Below are 25,260 nucleotides of genomic sequence, written 5' to 3' on the forward strand. Positions count from 1 at the left end.
ATGACACACGAGTATGTGTCTACAAAGATCGTCTTTCATCCGTTGAAACAGTCATTTCTAAAAAATACTACGCGACATTTCAAAACACTACGATACAAATGCTTTAGGTATCGTCTCCGGAAATAATTTTCACCAGCAATCTAATTTACCAAAGATTACGCATTTCCCCGTTCTCGTTACGTGAAATACGTTCAAAGCGTTCATGGCTAGTCTCATAGTCAAGCGTTTTTCCTACAGGAGGCACAACACGGACGAAGGTTTCAGCAGATCGTATCGAATAAAGCGTCGAGATCGCGATCGCGATTCCGGAAGCATCGTCAGATATAAAGCAGTTCTCTCGGATACTCAGGACTAGCCGGTCCCGCGAAAAGATAAATGGGTTCGTTCCCTCAAAAGTAACACGTCGACCCCGTTTTATCAGGAATTCGTTCGTTCACGTGGCAGGTTGCATTAAACCCAGCCGTGGCGCGATAACGAACAGCCGGCACTGTTATTATTCTGTAATCCTACGGCTGTGACGTTTCGAACGGATTGATTCGCGGCCGTGTATAATTACGCGAGCCTTTATCGCGCGCGAGCAAACGAAGAAACGGAGAAACAACGAAGGGATCGGTAAAGTGGGGAGGGTTAATGGAAGCGGAAAGGAAAGGGTGTGTCTCGCAGGGAAAAAGAAGGACGCGGTAACGAAGAGCCAGGCAACCCGGCAATTCTGATCTCTTTTAAAACTTTGTTAACTCACCAAGACACGCTGTACATGCCGAGACATTTTTGTTATTCCCCTGATGGAAGTTTTTAAGGCGAACAAGCTTTCTGGGAAGGTAACTTGTACATATATTGCAGATCGTTTTGACATCTTGAAAGCTATGATGAAGATAAAGGGGTACGTTGTAACTTGTACCACTTAAAGTGGATTCATTGGTTAAAGGTAGTTTAAAACGATTTTTCTCGGAAAGAAGTTTTTGTAGAATATGAAAGAATCCATCGATGAGTGCGTGCAAAAGTATAGTGTATAATTTAAACAGGACGTGTAGTTGCATTTTTCATTGCCACTGTAATGGGATACGGCCGTCATGATGATGTTGACAAGATTCCAAGCCAAACTGAAAATATATGTAGAAGTTACAAGACATTCGTGACAAACGCATATATTTAGTAGAAAATTAGTAGACAGCGCGAATGATCATCTTAAAGATACAATGAATGTTAAGAATGATTCTATTGAAACTTGTCGATGTAATAAGTACTTGACTGTTTAAATACTTTCGTGATCTTTGCAAAATATATACTTGCATTATATACATTTTTATGTTTGTTCTAAGTCTCATCCACATAGAGTTAACGAAATTTCAAAATGCTTAGTATAACACACATAATATATTCGTAAAAGGTTTCTACGAGTGTTCGAATACTTTCACGAGCCGCCGTATATAACGAACAATACTTATCCATCTTCTTCGGTACCGAACAACAAAACAAGACACAGATAGAACAGAAGAGAATATGAGGAATGCAGAGGAACGGAACGAAGGGGCACGCAACCCCGAAACATTAATCTCCTTAAAACTAAGCCAAGTATTACGCGATTAGTTGCTGCTTTAAATTCGTTCGGACGGAAGCGGCGGAAGCAGTGGATTTACGGACGGCAACCAGTTGTATCGCGGGTATTACGAAGTTATCGAATAAAATATGCATTCCGGAATCCATACTCTCTCTCGTACGAAAGTTACCTCCGAAAATTATTCGCGCGCTTGCGTTTCTGACCGTGGTTTGAACACCGCGGGCATAAATAAAGGAGAATTTGCCGAACGGCATATATCCTTGGAACGTTAATCTTCTTAAAACCACGCGGCAAGTATTATGTGATTAGTTGCCGCCTTAAATTCGTCCCAGCGTAATCTTTTTATAAGAGGATTTCCGGTTTGCTCTCGTGGTGCCGCGTATTAATCAGTTATCGAACGAGATTTGTCCCGCTCGATTGTGATATCTTTACCACATCTGCTTTTTTATCGAACGATTATATGGCTGACGAGTTTCTTGAAATTAAATATGAAGTTAATTCCTTCGAGGAGAGTGGTATAATTTCGGTATTTCTACTTAATGATTATTGTAAGATGATACAAAACATTATACTGCCATTGTAAGTATTGTAAATATAGATAATCTTGTGAAAAAGATTATCTATATTTACAATACTTACAATGGCAGTAAAATCTATTGTTAAAAATGTGAAATTATGAAATGTGAAAAATTGTTTTTTGTATTATTGTGCAATAACGTTGAGACGTTCGTTGATTTTTGTACTCAAAAGAATTCATAAATGAAATAATATTTTGAACAGCATGAAGAATTCAGAAGGTCCCTTACCACATCAATTTTCTAAAATTCCAATCTTCCTGGAGCAGTTTTAACAATTTGGAATTGAGATCTCTTATCATATATTGGAATTTACAAGTTTTAAGGAAGCTGAACATTTATTGCGCGATGATTTTCTAAATACTACAATATCGATTAATTGTTATATCTTATTTACTTAAATTATAATATTTGATAATATTGGTCACTTTTATCCTCTTTATTTTAAGTTATACGAGCTCTTAAGTTTTTTTTAGAAATTCTATAGTATAAGACGAATCAAATTTCTGAACTTTTGTTACATTTCCTTAATGAAACAAGTTACTATCGAAATTAGGAACTATGTACACATTCCACTATACCTCGATATGTCAGTAAATGTGACGCGTGTGTAAGTTTATTAATGTTTACCAAGGCGCAATTTCCTATTGGCCCAGGGCGTTTCATTAGCGTTAGATGTCTCAAGATAGTCACGATGTCACATGAATTACCAAACTGTCTCTTGTACTGAGATGGGAATGATCACTTTTTGCTATTATCCTAATCGCTTCGCTAATATATCTTGTATTATTAAGATGAAATAGAGAATTGTTGTAGGTACTCGATCATTAAATACACGTAGCATTTTCGACGCGAGTATTGGAATTCATATTCGGTACTCGGTACGCGGAACCTACAGCCATTATCAATAATTTTCGTAATTTCAGAATTTACTTTTTAACTGAAAACAATATTTACATTTTAAATAATATTCCAGGAATATCATAATATCTTCATAATTACTTAAAAATCTCGCTAATCCTAAGTACTAATTATCAACGCAATAATCAACCTCTAATACCCACCTCTTAGTAATTACAATATAAACAGGCAACTCGACGACTGTCTCCAATAATAATCAAAACAATTATATCGTTGTCGCTACCGCCGCTTTTAGAAGAACAAAAGCGCCGACAACGCGGTTCCCTCGTTTAAGCTTCGTTCATCCTGGTCTATGGCCCCACGGAGGAAGGAACAATTTAGGGGCGGAAATCATCGATTACTACGCAAGGATTAGTGGTTTGGTCCTCGGGCCAAATCTCCCCTACACGCCATCGGTATATCTTGCATGTCTCCCAATATGACCCTAAATTAGATAGATTCTGCAGGCTTAACGTTGCGAGAGAACTCGACTGATTTGTCTGCAAATACCTTTATCCCTCCCTGTTTCCCACTCTTCCTACGTTGAGTCTCTCTTTCTCTCTCTCTCTCTCTCTCTCTCTCTCTTTCTGTCTTTGTCTTCCGTTTACGAGCAAAAGTTATATTACCCAGGCGTTTCCCAACGTCACCACGCCGACGAATCCGCGCTAATTTCGAGCGAGCGCCTGGGGATCCTTCGAGAAGCGCATTTCCGGAATTCGTGAACCCTTTGATGTCGAGTAAAGGTGAGCAAGGAGAGGGTTCGAAGAAGAGATTCTCCTGTCGAGATAGGTTTTTGTTCGTCTACTACTTGATGCGTCGGGTACTTTAATGGATGATTCATTCGTTCGCTCGTGGAATCGTTGTTTTATCGAGGGTGCTAATTTCATTTCGTCGAACTGAAAATTTATAACCACGTTAATGTATTACGTAAAAGCTTCGTAGTAAAATGTAATAAATGAATTGAATTACTGTGCTTAGGAACATTTCATCTAATGAGATCGAATCTGTGTATACGAATGAAAAAGCATTTCACAGTTGATTTTAATTAACTAATTCTCCGTTCATTATCGTTCATTAATTCGTTCATTATCATCGTCTTCGATTATATTAACTTAAAAATCTAACTCCATTAAATTACACAACGGATTCTCTAGACCACAAAACAACCGCAAACACTGCAACAACTTTAACAAACTTTGTTCGCCCTAACTATAAAGTTGAACTTGATTAATTAATGTTCTTCGTTTATTAACTCCTTCGTCATTCATCTCCTTATCCTTATTACCTTAAAAATTCAATTTCTGTAAATTATACAAACTCCCATCCCAAACTACAACCGCGACAACTTCAAAAAACATACAAGTTTCACCCTAACCATAAAGCGCAAACTTCCATGGAGTTGATCTTGCTTCGCGCAAAAACGCGCATCGTTAATTAACGTTCTTGCGTGTCGAAAGAACGAAGGCATCGGGTAATGAGTCTCAGCCGACAGAGTTCCGGCAATCCGTAATATTTACCATAGGGGTGGTTCGCTGAACTCCACGATCGCATTGCTTTCCTGGCTTGGAAACGCCGACCACCGCTATCCAGGAGCGAAATCTGTTTGAAGGGGCTGTTTTGCAAATACTCCGTGGGAGGATAATACGTAGGGACATCAGTGGAATGATGAATGCGCGTAACAGCTGCTACAAGCTCATGTGGAACGAGGACGCGTGACATCCTGCTAAAAAGCTTCGACGCGTCGTCGAAAAAGCCACCCTCTTTTTCATACCATTCGAGGGTTAAACGAAGGCGACAAACGACCAAGTGATTAAGCCAGTTCTCCTCTGTTTTTTCTCTCTTCTCTCTCTCTCTTTTTTTTTAAGTCCACGCTAGAGGGGCTTTGATTTGACGATGCTTCGATGGGTAGACACGCGAGACGGGCGTGTCTCTCGGGGAAATGTGAAAAATCGATGGCCCCTTTTTAGGTTCGTGATTAAAAGAAGCAACCACTGCGTGACTGTCGAACGCGTTATCCGGTCCTCTTTGGCACGCGACACGCGACTATGTGAGATAGTAGTAGTGAGAGTAAGTGAAAGGGATGGTTGTTGCGGTAAGGTGAATCGGTAATTCTGATCGAAGATAGGGGAAAGATTCGATATTAAGTTTCCTGATGCACGGAAACTCGAAACTTGATTGCGTTTGAATGGAATTAGGATCGTTAGAAGTAGTAGTTTTGGTAGAGAAATCTGTATTTTGATGATTCGATGTGGTTAAGTGAAAATGGAGGAAGAGTTTATCGTAGTTAAAATGTTTTAATCTTTTGGTAATGTAACACGAGAAGGAACACGAGAGACTCCAGTAAATGGTTATATTACTATAAATGTCATTGAAATATCTTCTTAAATATTGTTATGTGTAACACAGTAATTGTAACACAATATTAATAATTATTATTAATTATTATTACACATCTATAAACATCTTTGTGTGTGTCTGATGCAAGTAATGCAATAAAGTTTGAGAATGGAAAAATAATTATTATCTACATTTTTCAGTCTGAATTCTTTCCCCTTTTATTATATTGTATTATATTTATTAGAGGGCTAAACGATCAAAATTTTAATAATCTTCAATTTAGATCAGATTTATATTACAAATCCTAATACTTGTGTAACAATTACGATGATATACTTCTACTTTCGTACCATACTTGCGGTTACTGATAGGTTATATTTAACAGTAATACACTTGACATATAGTTTGCTACTGCGCACTAACCTATATTTTACTTTATAATAACAAAACGATAAAACGATTAATTCACGCGAAAATCGAGGCACAATTGAAACCGTCAATAGAATTCACAAGTTTCACTTCGAAATAAAATCAATAATATTTACATTCTGCGAAACACTGTTTTCGTTCTCGAAGATTGTATAATACGTATAATTGATGCATATAATCGAAATTCATATATAATACGACATACGAGTAAGATACATGAACAACACTTACATAAAGAACGCTGTCGTGGATACAGGATCTCGATTGATTGCACAGTCTTGATCTTTACACTTTATTCGCACTAAATTACAAACGAATTGCGCATAAAAGAATTAATACGATATGGAACGTCCACTCAAAGCGTTGTACGTTGCGAACTCTGCCGGTAGGAGCCGGTTTTCACATACATGAATGATTTCGTATATCTTCGGCCATGTTCGACATTTTCCGAAGAAAACATCGGATGTGCGTGAATTTCGTACGTTGACACAGAATGAAATATTCAGTTTTGGCAAGTGTGACTACGTAATGTGTAGTTTTATTAATTCATTATTTGTTTCGGAAGACGCTTATTTACATGTAAGTAATTCATTTCTTATCATATATAAACTGTACAATGTAATATTCTGTGTTTATAAATCGTTAGCTATATTATGCATAACGTTTGTTTATACAGCTCGATATATTAATTTATGTAATTATATATGGGAATGTATAAAGAAGTTTCAAGCGTAGCTTTAATGAAAATTTAACCTCGATTACAAAATGTCCGCGTAAACATTTTAGAGTATCTTTTATTTTTAATAAGACTGGTATTTGATGTCGGTTATGAATTTTAAATTGCATACATTCCTTAATAAGAGTATCAGTATGTCATAAAAGTATCGTTGTGGTATATATTCTATTTAAATTACATTAATTATTCAACTCAATTAATTTCCCAACTCTTAAAAGTATTATTTTTAAAATTTCATTAACGCTGTAATAGGACGCGACTCTTATACTTATATTGATAACATTTGAAACCAATCTGGAAATATATATAAAAATTTCTTGTTATTTGTTACAAACATTAGCTAACCTAACCTAACCTGACATTCTCCGCCTGCGTTCCTCTTGCAATATTCTTTCTTTTCGTCAAAATCGTGACGTCAATCACCAAAATCTAGACATACCAAAGAATCTAAAAACGTAAGTACTTACTTTTGTCATAAAATTACTTATTCAGATTCTTACATATGAATACAATTATTATTAATGTATTTCTAAAAGGAATTGCATAATTTTTAATATTTAACTGTTAGAAATCTGGGCAGAAAATTATATCATAGATTGCAGATTCTTTAATTTTCTCAACGTCAAGGAAACAAAGCAATATTGATATTTATGCAAGAGGAGAGGACTAGAAAATATAAACATAATATTAAACCTACTATTTTTATCGCGTAAATATAACAGATAAGTGAATAAATTGCGTTACATTTTAACAATATCTGCCGTAATGTATTAAATTTGTATAACTGACGATTTTACTGGAACATTTTATATTTCAGAGGTGCGTGTAAACTGACTATGGTTTCGCGTGTAACATTTTATGACTGACTGTAGTTTCGCGTGTAACTTATCCAAAGAGGGCTAGAACAACGCGACAGCGAGCAACGGTTAGGATATCAAAGCCCGGTTGCTGAGCTGGTCCACCTGGGAGCTCGGTAGTCCTGATACTCATGACTCAGCACACATCGCGGTCCTCTCGACTGTCGTATTTCTGTCCCAAGTTTACACACCGCGATCAAACACCGTGATTCTCCGATGGGGCCTCCTCCGATGCTCGCTGGATCCATTTCCAAGAATTGTTCGGCCACTGGCGAACGCGTAATCCGTCTCGCGACAGTTCTCTCAGCGAAGTTTCAGAAACTTGCTTGTTATCTCGAATTTCTCACCAGCTTTGACTCGATTGAAAAATTGTATCGAGCTCTTTGCTCGATTGAATTTTTACCGTGACTGATGGTCGCTTTTTACTCTGATCTCGCGATGATTTATTGCATTTGTATATACACAGTCTGGATGAAATAAACGATTGTAGCAGGCAAGTGGTATGAAATAGGTTTGTTGCATTTTTGCATTTGATTTTATGTGAATTTATTGAGTACACTTGGTAAACTTGTTGATTTTTATGAGAATTGTTTTAGAAAAGAAGAAAGAGATTCGTCCACAAGAAACTTTTGTGCATGATAGTGCACAAGTGTAAAATTTAGTAACTATATCTATTGGGCAATAGACATGTATATAAAAGAGATATGTATTGGACAAACTTCCTTAACTTCTCGTCCATTTCATCGTCTTCTTGAGGAAAGAAGTGAGTTATAACGATATTTCATTTATATACCAGTTTGTACATTATGTTTTATGGAAAGTACATAAATTAAGGCAACCTATAGAAAAGAACGCTTGTATATAACACAATGCCTCCTTAGGTAAATCCACGCGTTTCCTCAACAAATCTTATCAACATTTACGAGGTTCTTCGGAACAGAAAATACTTTGGCATTTCGCATTTGGCGCACTTTCGTGCGCCTGTACCTTCGTGGCCCATTGTGCCTTCAGTTTCCTTTGTGAATGGAGTACCTTACAAAGAAGTTTTCCCTCTTTCGCATTGTTGCCCGATGCGCGTGGAAAATGAAAGTTTAATGCTAGCCAGCGTTGTCCATGGGTCCGTTTGCACAAGCTGCACTCGTAATGGAACTTTTCGTTTGAAAATTCGCCATCGTACAATGCTATACTATCTACAAGGTATTCATTCTAGCTACATAATAGAAAATCATCGTTATCATCTTCGATTCTTTCGATGCTCAAATCTATTATCTTCTACCACGAAGAATAATGAACTATTGTAATTTCTGTGTTTCATTTTCTTTGTACTCTTAACATCTTTCAACAATGCTGTTCTCGTCGAGTCTGTATGGCACAGAATGAAAATTATATTTCATCGCATATTATTAAAATATGGATAGTTTGTAAATATTTGGTTTTAGTGCTCAGTATATCAAATGTTACTATTTTTTGTGTATTCTACACTATTCATAGAGAAAGTATTTTAAAATTTGAAAGAAAGGTATTTTAAAAAATACAGATGTAAAAGAGAAGTGAGAAGAATAGCAGGGTTAAGATTAGGTAAATATATTTCTAAGGATAACGAAGCGTAGGAAAGTCTTGTAGCTTACGCTAGTGAGTTGTTATGTCATCGTAATATCACGTTTAAAACTAGGAACAGATGCTAATATTGACTAAGAGTGATTATCAGAAGAACAAATTGACTGAAAGTCTACTAAGATGACAGAGTAAGTAAGTCCTTATTTGCTACGTAAATTCTTCTCCAAATTTTAATAGTTCAGAATATTTCCAAGGAGTAGAGAATCAGAGTCTTTTATAACTAAAACGTAGGATATAAATTTTATTATTGGCCTGTGATCCTGTTCAATTTTTATACTCTACGTGTGAAGTCAATTTTATTGCCAGAAATAAAATCTGCTACGTCTCTCCATAGCGCGCAGTAAACTCTGTTCTTCTATACCTGATAGCCATATTAAACTTGCTACGAAATTTGTGATGTGTACTATAAACATATAAAATTCGTGTAATGTTCCGTTATTAGCGTGTACCATAAATCTAGTCAACATTCGTAAACTTCTACCGTATTTCTTAACTGGTTGTAATAAATTGTTCCTTGGTAGAATTTGTGGTACTCTAGTAAAAAATTTTAATCTTGATTTATAGCCGATAGTTATAAAACTCGATCTAGTTGAAGATTACTGAGCCATTTAAATCTCATTCGGATTATTGAGATTACTTAAATTAAAACAATTTTAATTCTCCTTACCAATATGCATCCTAATAGTTATTAATAATTTATTTCCAAAGCGAGTAATAAATTATTAAATCAGATTCGTCCGAATCAAACGAAATTAATAAATTGGTACAAAGATTACCAAAGATTATATAATCTGCACAAGATTTCAGCCTACTGTATTACTTGAAAATGAAATTATGAGAATACTTCTCATGTCTGAGTTAAGGATTAAGAAACATGTGGAAATATATCGCTTACGTTAAGAGACGACCTGTTAGAAGTTCAACGATTCTCTTAATAAACCTAAAGCTTAACGAGGCCTGGCGTCATGGACCCCATTATCGCACTTGTCGTCTCAATTGTACATCTTGCAAGATCTTCCAACTATATGGTAAGAACGTGGCTAATAGCTCGCAAAGACATGGCGCAACTTTCGCTGCTGATGTTAATTTAACCCGTGACACTAGCCATAAAAATACTCGCATCATTAGCACGATCTAATGAATTCTGATAAAGTTTTCCTGTTTGAAGGAAGAAATGGTGACGAAATCATTGGAATTTCTTTACAAGAATTGCGATGTTGAAAGACAAAATTTAATAATGTGAATGAACTAAAAAAGATTGTAAATGAAATGTTTTACTGATGCAAGGCCAGTGCTTAATGAATTAAAATACTTCTTTCGACTTAATTGCAATAAAAATGCAAGAATTCAACTCCTTTAAGCCAACCATCCATATTTTCGCGTTTGTAACAAAGAAACAATAGGCGTTATCATTGACAGAGATCTGACATTCTTACTATCCAACATAAGGTTCACTGACTTTTAATAGTTCACGCATGGGTGAAAACAAAAGCAAGCGCTTGTCGCTTCGTTAACAGTCTCGCCATGAGCCACAGAGCATGGCTGTATCTATTAGACCAAGTAAGAACGAAAGTAAAACCGAAGTTCTGTATAATTACGTGGAATTATGTTACGATTACGAGAAACCAGCAATTACAGTGCAATTATACAATAGGCAGATAATTAACCGGACAAATGAGGGAAATTGATTGCGGTCGGTCCGATAAATTGCTATCTATATATCTGTTTCCATTGTTCGGGTAAACTGTTACCATACCTTGAGCACAAGAACTTTTGATTACATGTCTAGATGATGAAGAATTAGAGCAACAGTGTTCACGCAATTGGAATTGCAGATGCTTTGTAAGTTAGTATCGTGTGTGGTCGCTTACTATCGATTAGCATCATACAGAACATTTTTTATTCATTTATTATTAGCGTGTGGTCCTGATACTTCTATAAGCAAATGTTTCAAACAAAAAGCTTGTTGGTATCAAACGAATAATTTATTGACGTGAAAGAAATTTTCAAAAGTATCACTTTGTCAGAAGACAAAAATCGTTTCGTATTTTTTTAATTTATTAAATGAAGAAACGATACTTGTGAAGTTTCTTTTACGTGTTATGGAACTAAATGGAAATCAATGCTCGAAATGCTCTTATTCATGGTACTATTTATCAATTAACATTCTCTCATATTTTCACGAATACAAAGAAATCGTGCACACTGAATAAGAAACGATAAATCAGCTACATGGAGCTCCTCTGTTCAAAAATCAAAAAGGTGGAATGCAAACAATGAACGGCGCATATTTTGTTTTATTTTAAATGAAAATATAATATTTTATCAGGACGTGATACCAGTTTGTTTTTCATTTTATTTCCGCTTTACAATCGAAGCTAAATGTTTTTTTTGGGGATGAAAAACAAATAGAGATCGTTGTAAAAGAATGAAATTAAACAAAATGCAAACTTCCTGTGCCGTATGTGTTTCTGATATAGGTTAATTATTAGAATAATTATTTCCCATATTTTCATTTACACGAAGAAACTTCGAATATCGTGAAATAACAATTCGAATAGCAAACGAAACAACAAATACGGTAGAAAATTTAATCTGCGCGAAAATAATCCCTCCTCCTATGTTCTCGTGTGAACATTTATTTCCCGACCAAATGGAAAACCATCTACGTTGGAAACTGTTGTCAAAAGTATCGAAAGTACGAAATGGAACAATGTGTGCACAGTGCAGCTTTTAAGCTACACAATTTTCGTTTATATACAATATTTTCGTAATGGAACCAACGAAAGAAACGTGCAATTTCCATGCATATCGGAAGAAATGAAATTTCTGTTTTTTTAAAGATACGAAGAAATTCGGGCAGTTATTAAAAATATTGTTGAAGATATTCGTGTTTAAATAGAACACACTTCCGGCAAATGGAACTATTTCGTTCCTATACAATATAGTTAATAAATATCTTTAAATAAAATTCTGAGAAATGAGGCGCTATCAGGATACTATTCTTATACGTAAATTGTCTATAATCTTGGACCACTAAACAAGCATTAAACATTCTATAGAATATAACGAAAAAATCATGAAAGAGTCAACATTCTATAATTTTCCAGTATTAAAACATAATATAACGTAACAAAAATGTAACAAACTCGATAGAGACTCATCTTTCAATCCAAATAGCTGCAATTCACAATTTTTCCATCAAACGATCTTCATAATTCTCGACATGAGATGAATTTCACTGTTCAAAAATGTTCGTGCTAAATGATGCAGGATAATGAACGCGTCGGTATTTCCCTGTTTGCGTTCATTTCCGCATTCAATGGTTGCTTACCTTTGTAGAGAGCCATATCGTATGTGGGTCGGCCGATTAGCCTTTGATTTACGGAATCAGCATACAAACATCATAGGAAAGGTATTTGAGATTAAATGCCATAAGCATCGAAGCTTTAGTCTAGCCGATGATAGGATTGCTCGGTACGGATAAATTCGACGAACTGGAATTCCGCAGGATTCCGGTTTGACGCACGCTGCTCACAAAATACTGTCGGCTAGTTCACTTTAAAACATTCATAAAAACTTTTATTCTATATGAATCAGATTTATCGGGAAAACTTCGAAATTTCTATCGAAACAGATATCGAAACGAATAGAGAATAATAGGAATAACGTGTACGGCCTGTTTTGTATCCTATTTATTTTTCCGACAGTTCATTTCTTGTCGTTGACCTGTATCTGCATATTATCGTCGGTTACATTTACATATTATTTGTCGTAAATATTTTGCCAAATTTGTATGCTTATTGCTATTATTAGCATATTTAAATATCGCCCTATATAAATATTTATTCAAATTTCGATATTTATTCCGGCTTATTCGGCGTTGACATTTTATGCAGGAATGTCATCGCCGATAATCGAAATTAGAATAGTGATCATTGCAATTTCGTGTAAAAACAAAGCAACCAATTTACATATTTTAAACTAAATGTATTATATTATAAAACAGAAACAAGCAAGTTACCTCGAAAACGAAATATGCATAGATACAATATAAATATACTGAAACATTTTTGCGAGCCACTATATATAAAAGATACTTTCTATATTTTAATGGAAGAAAATTTTTAACATGGATGAAATCTTTTTATACAGATTACTTCTGTAACAAGTCTCAGGAGAAATATCTTCATGAAGTGTCCTTCGATGGTCTTTGGTCCAAAAATGCGAGTATCTCGCGGGTCGTGTGAATATAAAAATTTCGATAACGCAAAAATTCGACTCGATCAGACTGTTTCTCAGACTCGAGAGATATGGAATCATCAGAAGCTTTTATCGTTGGCATTTCCACGACATTGTGGCACTCGTAAAAAGGACACGCGCGTCTCGTCGCGTCAGGAGTTTTTTTTATTGTCTCGAGCTGTCCTAGCGAGCTGCGAATTGCGATTGCGTTGCAAAACCGTAAGTACCATTTTACGTTTGATGTTTTATTTGCTGGGTCAGTGTGTGGTTTTAAGGCAGCACATCATTATTTCCCAACTTTGCGACTTTTCTACTGACACTACTAACTGGTTGTTAGCTATTCGCTGTAATAACACCGTGTTTGATGTAAAATATTAAAACATCATATACTCAAAATAACTCGTAGATTATTTTACATATTGCTTTAACTTTTACAATCACTCTCTGTATTTCTCTACATTTATTTTTAATAATTAAAAACATGTACGAAATCGTACAAAATTAGAGGGCCGCTTTCTGTATTAATTTAATTTTTATAATCATATTTTCCACTGGACAAGAACACAAAATGTTCACAACTATCTAAAGATACAAAGAAACTCGTTCTATACTTTTTCAACTCCTTTCCTTTTGTTTTCTTGGTTAATGTAATATAAGCATTTATATCAACGTCTCTCTAATTGTTCTGAATAATATACATTCATAAATCATATTTCGCGATCTCCAATTATTGATTGAGATCAAGATTAGAATCGGAAATAAACTATTACAAATTCAATCAGTATTTGTCAAATCGCGACCGTAATCTGCATATTATAAGATAGGAGTTAAAACTTAAAACGCTAATAGCCGAATAATACCACACACGTTTTGACGTACGATCGCATCCGACTTCTCCATACGATATCACCTAGCATTGCAAAAAAACTTAAGCATAACACGGCACTTTCATCGAACGGAAAGATCCAATTCCTGATCCGGTGAGATTCCATCAGCGGAGTTTCCCCTGGCCGGCGGCCGTTTAATCGAAAATTGTAAAAGCTAAATTAAAATCGAACGTAGGATCGGACGAGTTCCTCGCCGGTGGAAAATAGAATTCCCGAAAAAAATCGTGGAAAGTGGTGTGCGAAGTATCCGTTCGCGACCGCGTTCCCGGACGAAAAATTTCAATCAGGGCCGCTGGCGCGAATAAAGAGATAAAAAGTAGGAGGATATAGAAAATAAAAAAAAAGTACAAGAACGGGAAAGGAGGGGAAAAAAAGGAAAGCGGCGAAACGAATCGACCAAAGTCCCCGTCGCACGTGTTAGCTGCGCGAATTTACATTTCCATTAAGATTCTCTCTCGACCATGCGAAACGACCGACGCTGAAACGGAAGGGCCAAAAACTCGAAAGAGAGAGCCGGTCGCGCGCCACCGAAGTCACCACGGCTTCGGTGTAATAAAGTGCCATGGAAATCCTTTGTGTTCCGCGGGACGCATTCGTTTAACTTTGATCCTGCTAGAACAGACTCGATATTTTCCTCCTCTTCGTCGCCGTGGTTCAACACCCTTTTCCGTTCTCGTCCCTTCTTTTTCTTTTTTTCATTCTCTCTCTCTCTTTCTCTTTCTCTTCTAGCTCGATAGAATCCAACCAAAACGAAGGGTAGTGACTCTCATAAAAAATACAATATTTTTCTTTCATTCGGCCGTTTTCTCTTCCTTTCTCCATTTGCCCGGATCTGTAAATTTAATTCGACACGGGAGTCCAGAAGGGCCGAAGCCACGAGTCGCCTGATTGCTTTGCTCTTTGAGATTTTAATATGAATTACAAACCGCCGGTTGTCCTTCTTTTTTATTCCTTTTCGTTCATTTATTGCTGGCTCGGCGCCTTCTTCTTTTATTTCCTTCTCTTGGGTCTTCAGATGTTTTTCCTCGTTATCATCGATGACTTAGACAACTTGATCTTGATACAAGGTGAATCTAGTCTGTCCGATATTAAGACGTGAATCGTTGTCATCTCATTTGCGGCTGTCAAATAATTTTTTTATTACAATCTAATGGAGAATGATCTGTAGAAAATTCAAGTTGAAGTCAGATTATTTGAAACATATGATTCTAGTAGCGTAATTATTAGATTACAGGTATTTATACAAAATTTACAAATGTATAGAAACGTACGAAACGCGCATGAGATGCAAGATATACAAAGTATCTACAAAAGTATGAATTTGAACAAGCATCAGTAGCTAAACAACTATACTTTGCATCACTCAGAGAAATCGTATATGTTGACGAGCTCGGTTGTTACTACATCGTAGAAATTACATCGAATAGAAACAGAAAAATATCAAACTGAAAGTACCTCAGAGAACTATCATCTACCTGAAACTATTTTAAAACGCAACCAGTTTAAGCCATTCTGAAAGTCCATTCAATACCCGCAATTACCCTTCGAAATATCGATAGGTCAGCATTCTCCACTGGATTACACGAGCAACGTAAAATACCACTTTCAATTGTTCCTGCAAACCAGCTAATTCCTCGTCATCAACAAAGGAAGAATTATGCGTTGGTATTATTGCGGTTGCAGTGGAACGTCGGTTCTTTACGATAAGTGACACTAGATAGCTCGAAAACAAAAGAGAACATAGCCAACCGACGGAAGAAGAACCAGACGAAATCGCGAACGAGCTGAATGTACAGTCGGCGATAAAAATAAATGGACACGCTGGACAAATGGAAACGAACGAAAGTACTATCGATGAAGTTTCGTTAAATGCGGCTTGTTCACAGAAAAATATAAATATTAATTTCAGTTATTGTCTAAGCAGTCTATAAACTATGAAGGTATGTAATAGCTAAAATTTAAGTATATAACACAAGTATTAGTTCGATGAAACTTTATCGATATCCACTTCTACTACCCATCCACATATTTTTGTCTCCGACTGTATATCATTTAGCTGGAAGCTTTCATTCGTCTCTAGTTTTTTAATCGTGAATTTGTACAGCCTATTGCCATTCCGGAGCGAAGCATTCCCCGTTGTATTCCACTACTTTCCCCTCGTGACTGTCGTTTACTCATTCACCAACACGCACGTGTCGTCCTCTTTGTTGGTGAGCGACGCCACGACGCCAGTTAACCCTTTTGACTCTGCACGCCTCTTTGTACCAGACTGCCGCTTCTTTCTGACACGTTTGCTGGATTAATCGCGCCATTACGAGGACAGGAAATGGCTTACCGGTTAATTGAGCGGGTGGTGGGACGTTTGCTAGAGCTTCCGCAGCATGACTCAAGGCGACTCGCGTGTCTCATGCTCGTTTGTTTCGATCTGATCGAGTACGTTTCGAGTGATAGTTATTAGGACCGTGGATTTGAATTGAGAGTAGAATTTGAGTAAAATTTAAGAATCTAGGTTGTTATGGTAGTTGAAAACGTTTGGGAGGTAAACTTTGTAGGGATAACTTAGGGAGTTGTAGATAAGATATATAGAGATATATAAATATTAGGCTGTCTGAAAAGTTTCTTTCGTTTTATGAGGAAATAATAGACGCAGAACGTTTTTTGTTTTATATTATTACGATCCATTTTGTTCTGTTGAGATAAACACCGCGACATTTCACAGACTTGGTTCCACGTTTGTATGAAGGTACACCGTTGTAAAAAACACGTTTTCGAAAGAAAGACACTTTTCGGACAACGTAATATAAAGCATATAAAATGTAATTCGTCCTACTTAGCCAACGTTCCAAAGAATTGAGTTAATTAGTTGGTAGAATAATCACTAAGTGGAAGATTTATTAATTATATTGAAATAAATTAACATTCATTCGAAAAATTCCTTTCGCGAGTATAATATTCGACAAAATCGAAGGCTTTTTTTCATACGATGCATCAATATTTAGTATGCTCGCGTAAGACGATCGATTTAATTTCGTTTTTCCTGAAAGGATGGTAAACTCACGATCCTGGTAGAGACTGTCGATAAAACTTAATATTCAATTTCCTTCCTTTCGGCAAACGTGCTTGAAACGCTTCCTCACTTTTGCAACGCAATATCGGCAACTTGTCGCCGCACAGAAATCACTCGATGCAGTTTTCTGTATGTTTCATTCGGTACGAGAAATTTATCTCGATCCCATAGGAGCACCTGTTTCTTTTCTCCAGTTCCTTCGAGTGGCTTCCATCGCATTGCGGTATCGGGCTAGAATATACGCGGTGATGTTTGCCTTTCGATCTGCTACCAGCACTCGTTTTTTCGACCGTTTCTTCAACTTTCAACAGAAAGTTTCCGATATCAGTGACGCTGATTCCCCTTGTTCAAAACACGTATGTACACGATTCTCCTCATATATCAAATTACGTCACATGGAATAAGGTAATCTCCGCAATATAAAAACGATACAAGAAAAAAGAAAAATTTCTATAAAAGAAAATGTAGCACAAGAATGACGAATAGACAACTACAGCAAGAGGAAGATAAAACAAGAATACGAAACAAAGAATTTCAGCAACACGGCATATAACATAAAGACGTAGAAGGAATTGTAGCAACAAAAAGGACGATGAATTCCACAAGAAAAGTCAAGAAACTCGAACAGTAGGAAAGCAATGTCAAGGTATCAAAATGAAAATGTCAGTAATAGAAAACAATTGAGACTATCAAAGAAGGAATTCCAGCGGTAGATAAAAACATCACGCGAATGATTCAATTACAATGATTAATAAAAAGGAACAACTCATCGAGTTCTAACTAAAAATAAATTCCAATATACAACAGAGGAATAGAAAGATAGTAATACCACACTATTTACGTGTCCGATTTTCACTTTCTTCACTTCATGAATATTCCGTAGAATAATCGTTTAACATTTGGACAGAACGCGATGAAGATATAATCTCTACACGGTTAGATGGCCTCGCGTGTTCCCAGTTATTAGATCGAAGTTCGGCAAGCCGCGTCCGGCTAATCGTAAGTAGATTCCGATAAACCTGTACGCGCTAGACCCCATCTAAATTTCCTTGCTTGGTTTTCGCGAGGACGCGCCGGCGTGAAAACGATTTCCATCACGCACGCGTTCCACTCTTAATTTAAGCGTGAAACCACCGCCGCACCGCCTGCTAACTTACGATCCTATTGCACGACACGATCGCGACGGGACGTTTTCATTTCGGGATTAGCCTCGGCTGTTTTGCAACCACACGTTGGAATTAGTTTCCATTGCTATTTCTTGCGGACATGGTGGGTTCCGGTTCCTAGATAGCAATTCGATATTGCTACGGATAAAATTATTTAGAGCCTTGGATATGTGGTTACATTGGTAAATATTTATGTAATGAGTAGTTTTCGTATCGATAAAATTAACTGAATTACAAGAGATGTAGTCATTGAGTCAGAGATGGAATTGATTTTTTAAATTTCAATTTTAGGGATAAACGGCCATCTAAATAGTGTATTACGAAATATGTAGTTTTAGGTTTGCAGATGGGTAGCATATTAGCTGTACTGATTTATTGCGTCGACTATATAATAAACTTACGACGCATATTTAATATCGCGCTTCAAATCTCGATATTGCACTAGATATTACTATTTCTCATTGCGATAAAATTTGTTTATTTTTATTATTCGTTCAATAAAATAGCACTCTGGTTCAACATTTCAAAGACATGAATCTTCCAAAGATAGTAGGTATGTTCTCACTATACAATACTTTCGTATCCTGAAACATCCTTTAAAAATGAATTTTCTCCAAAGTCGATGATCCGGGAAATATTTAGACGCTAATAACCATTGGATCAGTGAGCTGTGTCCATTTATTGCTATTCACGATCCCGTCGACACTATGGTCCGTCCATAAACGACAAGCCGATGTAATGGCTTATTTATCTGGGAAAACCGCATTGCAGCGACGTGGCAGGATTTTCAATGGACTCGGGATCGCAAGTTTCGCCATCGTGAGTATCGAGCCACTTTCATTCGCGTTAATGCAAAATCAAGATCAACCCCGAGCGACAAAAAGATGCGACTCGTGAAAAGCGTCTCCGATATGAATGAAATTCGACGGCCGGTCGTCTATTCAACGTTCCGAGAACTCTCAGCCCTTTGTCAGCCAGATATAATTCAAAGAATTTTCTTGCACCAGTTTACCCATATACCCGGCACAACGTCAGCTTTTATCACGGCTTGTTACAATGGATTCCTCGTAATTGAAATCTAATGCACTGAATTCGGATCAGCCAGCCGAGCAATGTTGATATTTTTTTACTTTAATTTCAAAGTGAATAGGTGTTTTTCTCGCATGTTTTTTTTCCTTTTAATATTATTTCGTGTCCGTAGAATATTTTACAAATTTCGTTACGCTCAATTTTCAATCATTTTTCAAACGAATTTCGTTACGACCTGACGCATTATTTCGTAGTTGAAAAGTCAATTATTTCGATCTCCAACAATTCCGTTCTGGAACTTGTAAATCTTGTAACAAATGGAATTATTTTGTTTAAAGTAAAATTGAGACGATTGACTTATTAATTATAAATGTGATGTCAGTTACTAAAGATAATCGCAAATTGATTGTAACAAGGTTTGGGTAGAAAAATTAGTTGATCGAAAAGTGAACATAGAATTTCAGAAGTCTTAAAAATTTGTTTCTTAAATTTTTGTCCTTGCTTGAAGTGTTGGGTTAAGCATTTAAATACGAAACCCGTTAGAATATTTAGTGTTCCCCTTAATATTCTCAGTACGCAGTGTAAGCCAGAATCAATAATCAATGGTGATCCGTATTCGAAAACAGTTTCGTAACTTAAAATAGAACGTACACTTTGATTCGCTTGAAGAAGTTGGTGGAAGTTTGAAGTGGCGAACGAAGCCAAGTTGTCCAACTAATTGTATAATCGAATTCGATGATCGATCGGTTTTTCGCAATTTATACTTGGACAATTGACCCACTTCATGAAACGTTTCTCTCCGCTTTATTAACCACCTTCATCATCGTATTATGTCATTATATGCTGCGGAAAACGGAAACTTCCATCTCGTCGCATACTTGAAATACTTTCTCATAATTTGCTTAGTAATTTATTCACACATTTAATACAATCCGAAAAAGTGGATTAATAACTTTTAAATATGGTAATAAAACTTTTAACTTTATAAAATGAAAACCTTAACTTTTTGAGAAATTGAACAAAAATTGAGAAAACTCTAGAATGTCAATCTGAAACATATTTTCTACATTTTTCTCTACCCACTACCACACTCAATTACAAAATTGTAGACATTTTTAAAATATCTAGAAACACTATTGTAGAAGAAACTTGTCACGTAATTATACTGACATTCGTCATATTCGTCATATGATATGTATCATGATTATATTGTATGATTTTTATAAAATTCATATTTTCAGGAGCATAATTGACACATAACTAAAAATAAAAGAAATCATATCTAAATAGTAGTTTCTTTCATTTACTAAATAGTGGAATTATATTTTGCTTTAAATATTTCTTCGTATAACTTACATTTTGTAAAATTCTTATAATCGATGTACATCTCAAACATGAGAGTAACCAGCGGCTAAAAAGCTGCGTATATACTGCCTCCTCATTCACCTCTACAGAGAAGGAAGTGTAAACTCCGAATAACCAGCTTGACCGCAGCTCCTACGAGCAGAGACAAATTATGTGACAGTTTCGAGCCAGTTAGCATATCGATAACCTCGCCAGGGTGTTCGATAACCGGGAACGTTCTCCTCACGAAAACACGTCGCCTTACTATCAGCATGCTCCGTACATTCCGCGCCGAATGCCGCATTCCAATTTACTTGAATGTAAATCCAAAGTTCGAGCGTCGGCTGCTTTCGCAACTGAACGTAAATTGAGCCCAGATCTGGTAAACCGTGTCGAAGTTCCATGACCGATCTTCGCAGTTCTTGCGCACCTGAACACCATCGAAAACCTCATCCATTGACCTGTCGAACGATCTCAAACTATGTTCGATCTGTATCTGTTAAGTCCAACAAGAGGAAATAACATTATAATAAGAAAATAGATCGTGTCTTCGAATAATAATACGTCTTTTTTATTGTTAATTATTATTATATCATATTGTTATAAAAAGGAGCATAACATCGGACGCGTAAAAAAACATGACGTAGGTGAAAATTCAGATTATCGTTCTTCACTCTTATTAGTTTTAATTGAAAATTAAATCAGAAGGAAAAGATATTACAAGTTTTTTAAATAACATCTTGGGCAGGATTCATTTTTATTTCATTAAAAGTTCCTTTTAGTTATGGATATTTATGACGTTTTGAAACTGAGTTTCAATGTTATTTTGAGGAATTACATAGTATTATGGAGAATGTTTAACAGTATGTTAAATAGAAGTATGTTAAATCAATAGATAAATTTGATTGTAACATGGAGTTGTATTAGAATTGAGGAAGTACATTGGGTTGTTGATAGACTCGTGGTTTTGTAATGAAGTGATTCTGAGATTTGGGCTAACTATTGAGAAGACTATTTGGTAGAAGAAACCAAAGAGACTTTTAATAGGTGAAATTAGAATTTCAATGTATTTGTTAGCAATTAATACGTTTGCTGTGTTCTCAAATGCTTCGATCTTGAAACTTTGTAATTCAACAGATTGTTTCCATTCTTTATAGAAGCTTCAATCACGCCTAACAATGTCAAGTTTAAAAATTCTTGCTTAAGATACAATTTATCAACACATTCATCCACCACCCAAGAGGACACTTTTAACAAGTTTTTCAGACTCTTAAATCCTCAAATTTATCTCCCTCAAAGATTTCACAACGCGCTTAAAAATAAAAATTTCAATGTGAATATTGAAGTCTCGAACTCTAGAAATACAAAATTGTCAGAGTCTTTCGTCATTGACATTTTCACGAAGACAGACGATCTTCTATGATCTTCATGATACGTTCAAAGATATAAAGTTGAATGTTGCAGAACCTCGTTTCTCGGACTCGCAAGATACAAAATTATCAGAAGCTTTTATCATTCACGTTTTCACGACGTACATCTTCCTCGAAGATTTCACGTTACGTTCGAAAATAAAAATTTCGACGTTAGAAAGTTTCAATTGTTAAATTCAGAAGATACAAAATCATCAGAAGCTTTCGTTATTCACATTTCCACGATATAAATCTTTCTTCCTCGATCTCCTTCAAAGATTTCATCGACGAATTAAAGTATAATACTTATTAACCCTTTGCGGTCGTATGTTCAGCCACCACATCACTTTTACCATTTCGATCGTACATCTGCTCGGTCACTACAGCACTTTTACCATTTCGATTGTATATCTGCTCTCTGACAGCCACTGCTTGCGCATTTCTTCGTCAACGCGCTTCTTAAAATTTCATATAATTCTTAAAAAAAACTTTTTAAGCTACTTGTTACATACGAGATTATATTTTATCAACGTTCGTGGGATGCAAATGAATTCTGACCAGCACGGCAACCATCTCCGAGCCGAATACGAGCGCAAAGGGTTGAAAAGCTCGACGATGGGACACGTTCCATCACGGCGAGCAGTCGGAGCCGTAGTGCGCGCGAGTCGCGGCCAGCGGCAGCGCAAAGAAACGGTTCGTAGGGATTCGGATCCGCTCGGCTCGACGAGTCGTGGCGCCGAGTAGCGAAGTCGTTCGACTCGAGTCGTGTATGCGGCTGCAGTCACTCGTGGAATCCTGAGTCGTGTCAGTGCTCCGGCGGACGCGATCGCGCGCGAGTGTGTCGTTCAGTAACGTTGTTTCAACGCTGGAAGAACGAAGTGAACGGAGAAAAGGGAGTAGAAATACTTAGAAGGATCTACCCACAGGTGCGTGTTTCCGGTGTAGTGAACGAGCAACGAAGAACAACAGGGACACGAGTCACAGCGATAATCAGCACTATATTTCTAACGTTAAAAACGAGTCACGCGCAAAAGTAAAATTCTGCTTCGCGTTTGTTGTGATCTTTTAATACGTTTTCAAGAATCCAACCTTCGTTCCCAGAGGTCGCGGAGCTGTAAGAATGTACTAGGAAAACCATAGAATTGGAAACTAAAGTATAATAGTCGGACGAAGAGTATGTTCTTGGATGTCGACTTCTTCGTTGAAAATTCTTCTGTGTGCTAATAATAATAATAATCTTCCGAACGATTCCTTCTTTTTAATGAATCGTTAAGAAGAGTACGTACAATTAGTAGTTGAAATTGATAGCTTTATACGTATTGTCCATTTTCCGTCCTTGGCGGCTGTTACTACTGAATTTCGTACCGATACGCGATCTACGACACGCTTATCGATCGTATCGCGTTCCCATTGTGTTCCTCGATGCATAAAAGTCTCGTTGATGAATCGTCGACGTTAAACGTGTAGGAAATATTTCGCGAGATCGAAAGTCTGACGACTACGTTATTTACTCGAGGTAGTCGCTAATAATTCAGTCATTGTTCTTATTTGTTTGATATTAATATTCAATCATATCGTTGCTCTGTCGTATATGATTGCGGCGTTTCGTTTGACTCGCCTGTAACTCACGTTCGAGACACACGTGTCTGTGATTTCACGCGACGGAAACGTATCACTGGCAACGTCTTCGATACTACGTCGAGCCTTCCGGCGCGTCAACGGAGGAATTTACTTGCTCGTGGGACCAACATCGCCAGCTAGACGTTTTTCGAAGAGAAATCTCGGCGGTGTCTGTGCATCCGGTAAACAGGTTATGCATGGTCGTGTCTCGACAAAAACTCTGCCAGGCTTAGTCGAAACGTTCAAATAAGCTCATTGTGTTTATGACTCGTTCGGTGTCGTGAATTATGCGTGACGATGTGCGATTGAGAAATCTTCGCTGAAATTTAAAAAATATAAACAAGCATCGTGCCCTTTGCTCGAGAGAGTGCATCGTTATACGTATGTATGTGTAATACGGAGTGCAGAAGTCGCATCGGTTAGGTCGTTCGATAATCCAGTGTGTTCGGCAAAGTGAAAACGTGAATGATAATTGGCGATAGACGAAACAGCGATTCGATATTCACGTTTGGTGCGTTTAATTAAAGGCTTGTTCTTTCATCGAAAGAAGTACAAAAGTGAAAGAAGCTACGAAAAGAAGGAGGAGATATTCGTGGAAAGCTGCGGACCGTGATAAGAAACAGAATTTTTGAAGAAGTATTTGTGACACGTTCGTTGATATCCAGAAGAATACAACGATTTATTCGGCTGGCTTGCTTCAATTCTCGTTCATTCGCGTCTCCAGAAACAGGTAAATTCATGCAACGATTACATCTTTTATGTGACGCGTAAATGTCTCTTTGTTCAATGCTCGTCGTTCATGAGTTCGACTCGCGATTATCGGTTATTCTTGTTTCACGACTCGATGTCATTGCATCGATTCTATAGTTGGAAATTGAAAAGTGACGACAGATCAGTGCATTCGATCGAAAATCGATCGTTCTCTTCCAATGCTGCTGTGTTTTCTTCCACATGTACGGTTTCCACGTGTCCCGTGCGGATAGCGTAATTCACCAGGGAAATTGATTACAGGCTCGAGGTAACGCGGATAACTCGTCTTCGTGACTTTTTCCGTTCGTTGCGGCTGCTGGCTTTGTTGTAACGCATCGTGGTTACGGGATTAAACGAATATATACGGTTAGCCAACGGAAAGTGAATTTTCGTGAAACTTTTTCGTTTTCCATTGTTTCGGCTTCTCCTAGCGATTGGTTTATAGTCGAAAGCGAGTTGTTTTAATCTGTCTCGCGTTGCTGATCAAATTTATTGCAGATTAGTCAGCGATGTCTTTGTGCGAGCTTCTTTGTGTCGACAAGGGGAAATTCGTGTTGGAATTCCCTTGGCCAGGAAGTCTCGTTCGTGACCAGTTTACTCGTATTTAGTGTTCGGGAAGTGTATTGAGAAACGGAGCTCTCGATATCTTATTGGCTGTATCTTTCGATCTCGGAATTTCTCGACGCGTATCGATGCATCGATCAACGGAAGGAAAGAGGATAATGAACGTGGCTTAT

At 36.9% G+C, this 25,260-nt stretch overlaps 1 protein-coding gene and 3 long non-coding RNA genes across 8 annotated transcripts in view; 2 read left to right on the top strand and 2 right to left on the bottom strand.

Annotated features, from left to right (window-relative positions):
* Positions 1 to 3,210: 3,210 nt before the first annotated feature.
* On the bottom strand, positions 3,211 to 6,162 carry LOC117164875 (uncharacterized). The gene is made up of 3 exons (XR_004465757.2): positions 6,031 to 6,162; positions 3,544 to 3,929; positions 3,211 to 3,478 (listed from the first exon to the last, which is right to left on the bottom strand). It is a non-coding gene; the product is annotated as an uncharacterized LOC117164875 (long non-coding RNA).
* On the top strand, positions 6,150 to 8,785 carry LOC143303024 (uncharacterized). Of its 2 annotated transcripts, XR_013058985.1 has the most exons (6): positions 6,150 to 6,378; positions 6,876 to 6,990; positions 7,131 to 7,244; positions 7,353 to 7,903; positions 7,989 to 8,155; positions 8,274 to 8,785. It is a non-coding gene; the product is annotated as an uncharacterized LOC143303024 (long non-coding RNA). The 2 variants fall into 2 exon arrangements; XR_013058984.1 differs by having other exon boundaries at positions 7,131 to 7,903.
* An 11,701-nt stretch (positions 8,786 to 20,486) lies between these two features.
* LOC143303067 (uncharacterized) lies at positions 20,487 to 22,790 on the bottom strand. Its single transcript, XR_013059064.1, has 4 exons — positions 22,390 to 22,790; positions 21,010 to 21,240; positions 20,757 to 20,897; positions 20,487 to 20,660 (listed from the first exon to the last, which is right to left on the bottom strand). It is a non-coding gene; the product is annotated as an uncharacterized LOC143303067 (long non-coding RNA).
* Positions 22,791 to 22,926: 136 nt separating this feature from the next.
* LOC143303087 (uncharacterized) overlaps positions 22,927 to 25,260 on the top strand; it is a 151,197-nt gene continuing 148,863 nt past the window's right edge. For all 4 annotated transcript variants that reach the window (XR_013059099.1, XR_013059097.1, XR_013059098.1 and 1 more), the window contains exon 1: positions 22,927 to 24,503. The gene's annotated coding sequence lies outside the window, so the exon portion shown is untranslated. The remainder of the gene's footprint in view (positions 24,504 to 25,260) is intronic.

Source organism: Bombus vancouverensis, chromosome 8 (genome assembly GCF_051014615.1).
Source record: "Bombus vancouverensis nearcticus chromosome 8, iyBomVanc1_principal, whole genome shotgun sequence".
Taxonomy (NCBI): Eukaryota; Metazoa; Arthropoda; class Insecta; order Hymenoptera; family Apidae; genus Bombus; species Bombus vancouverensis.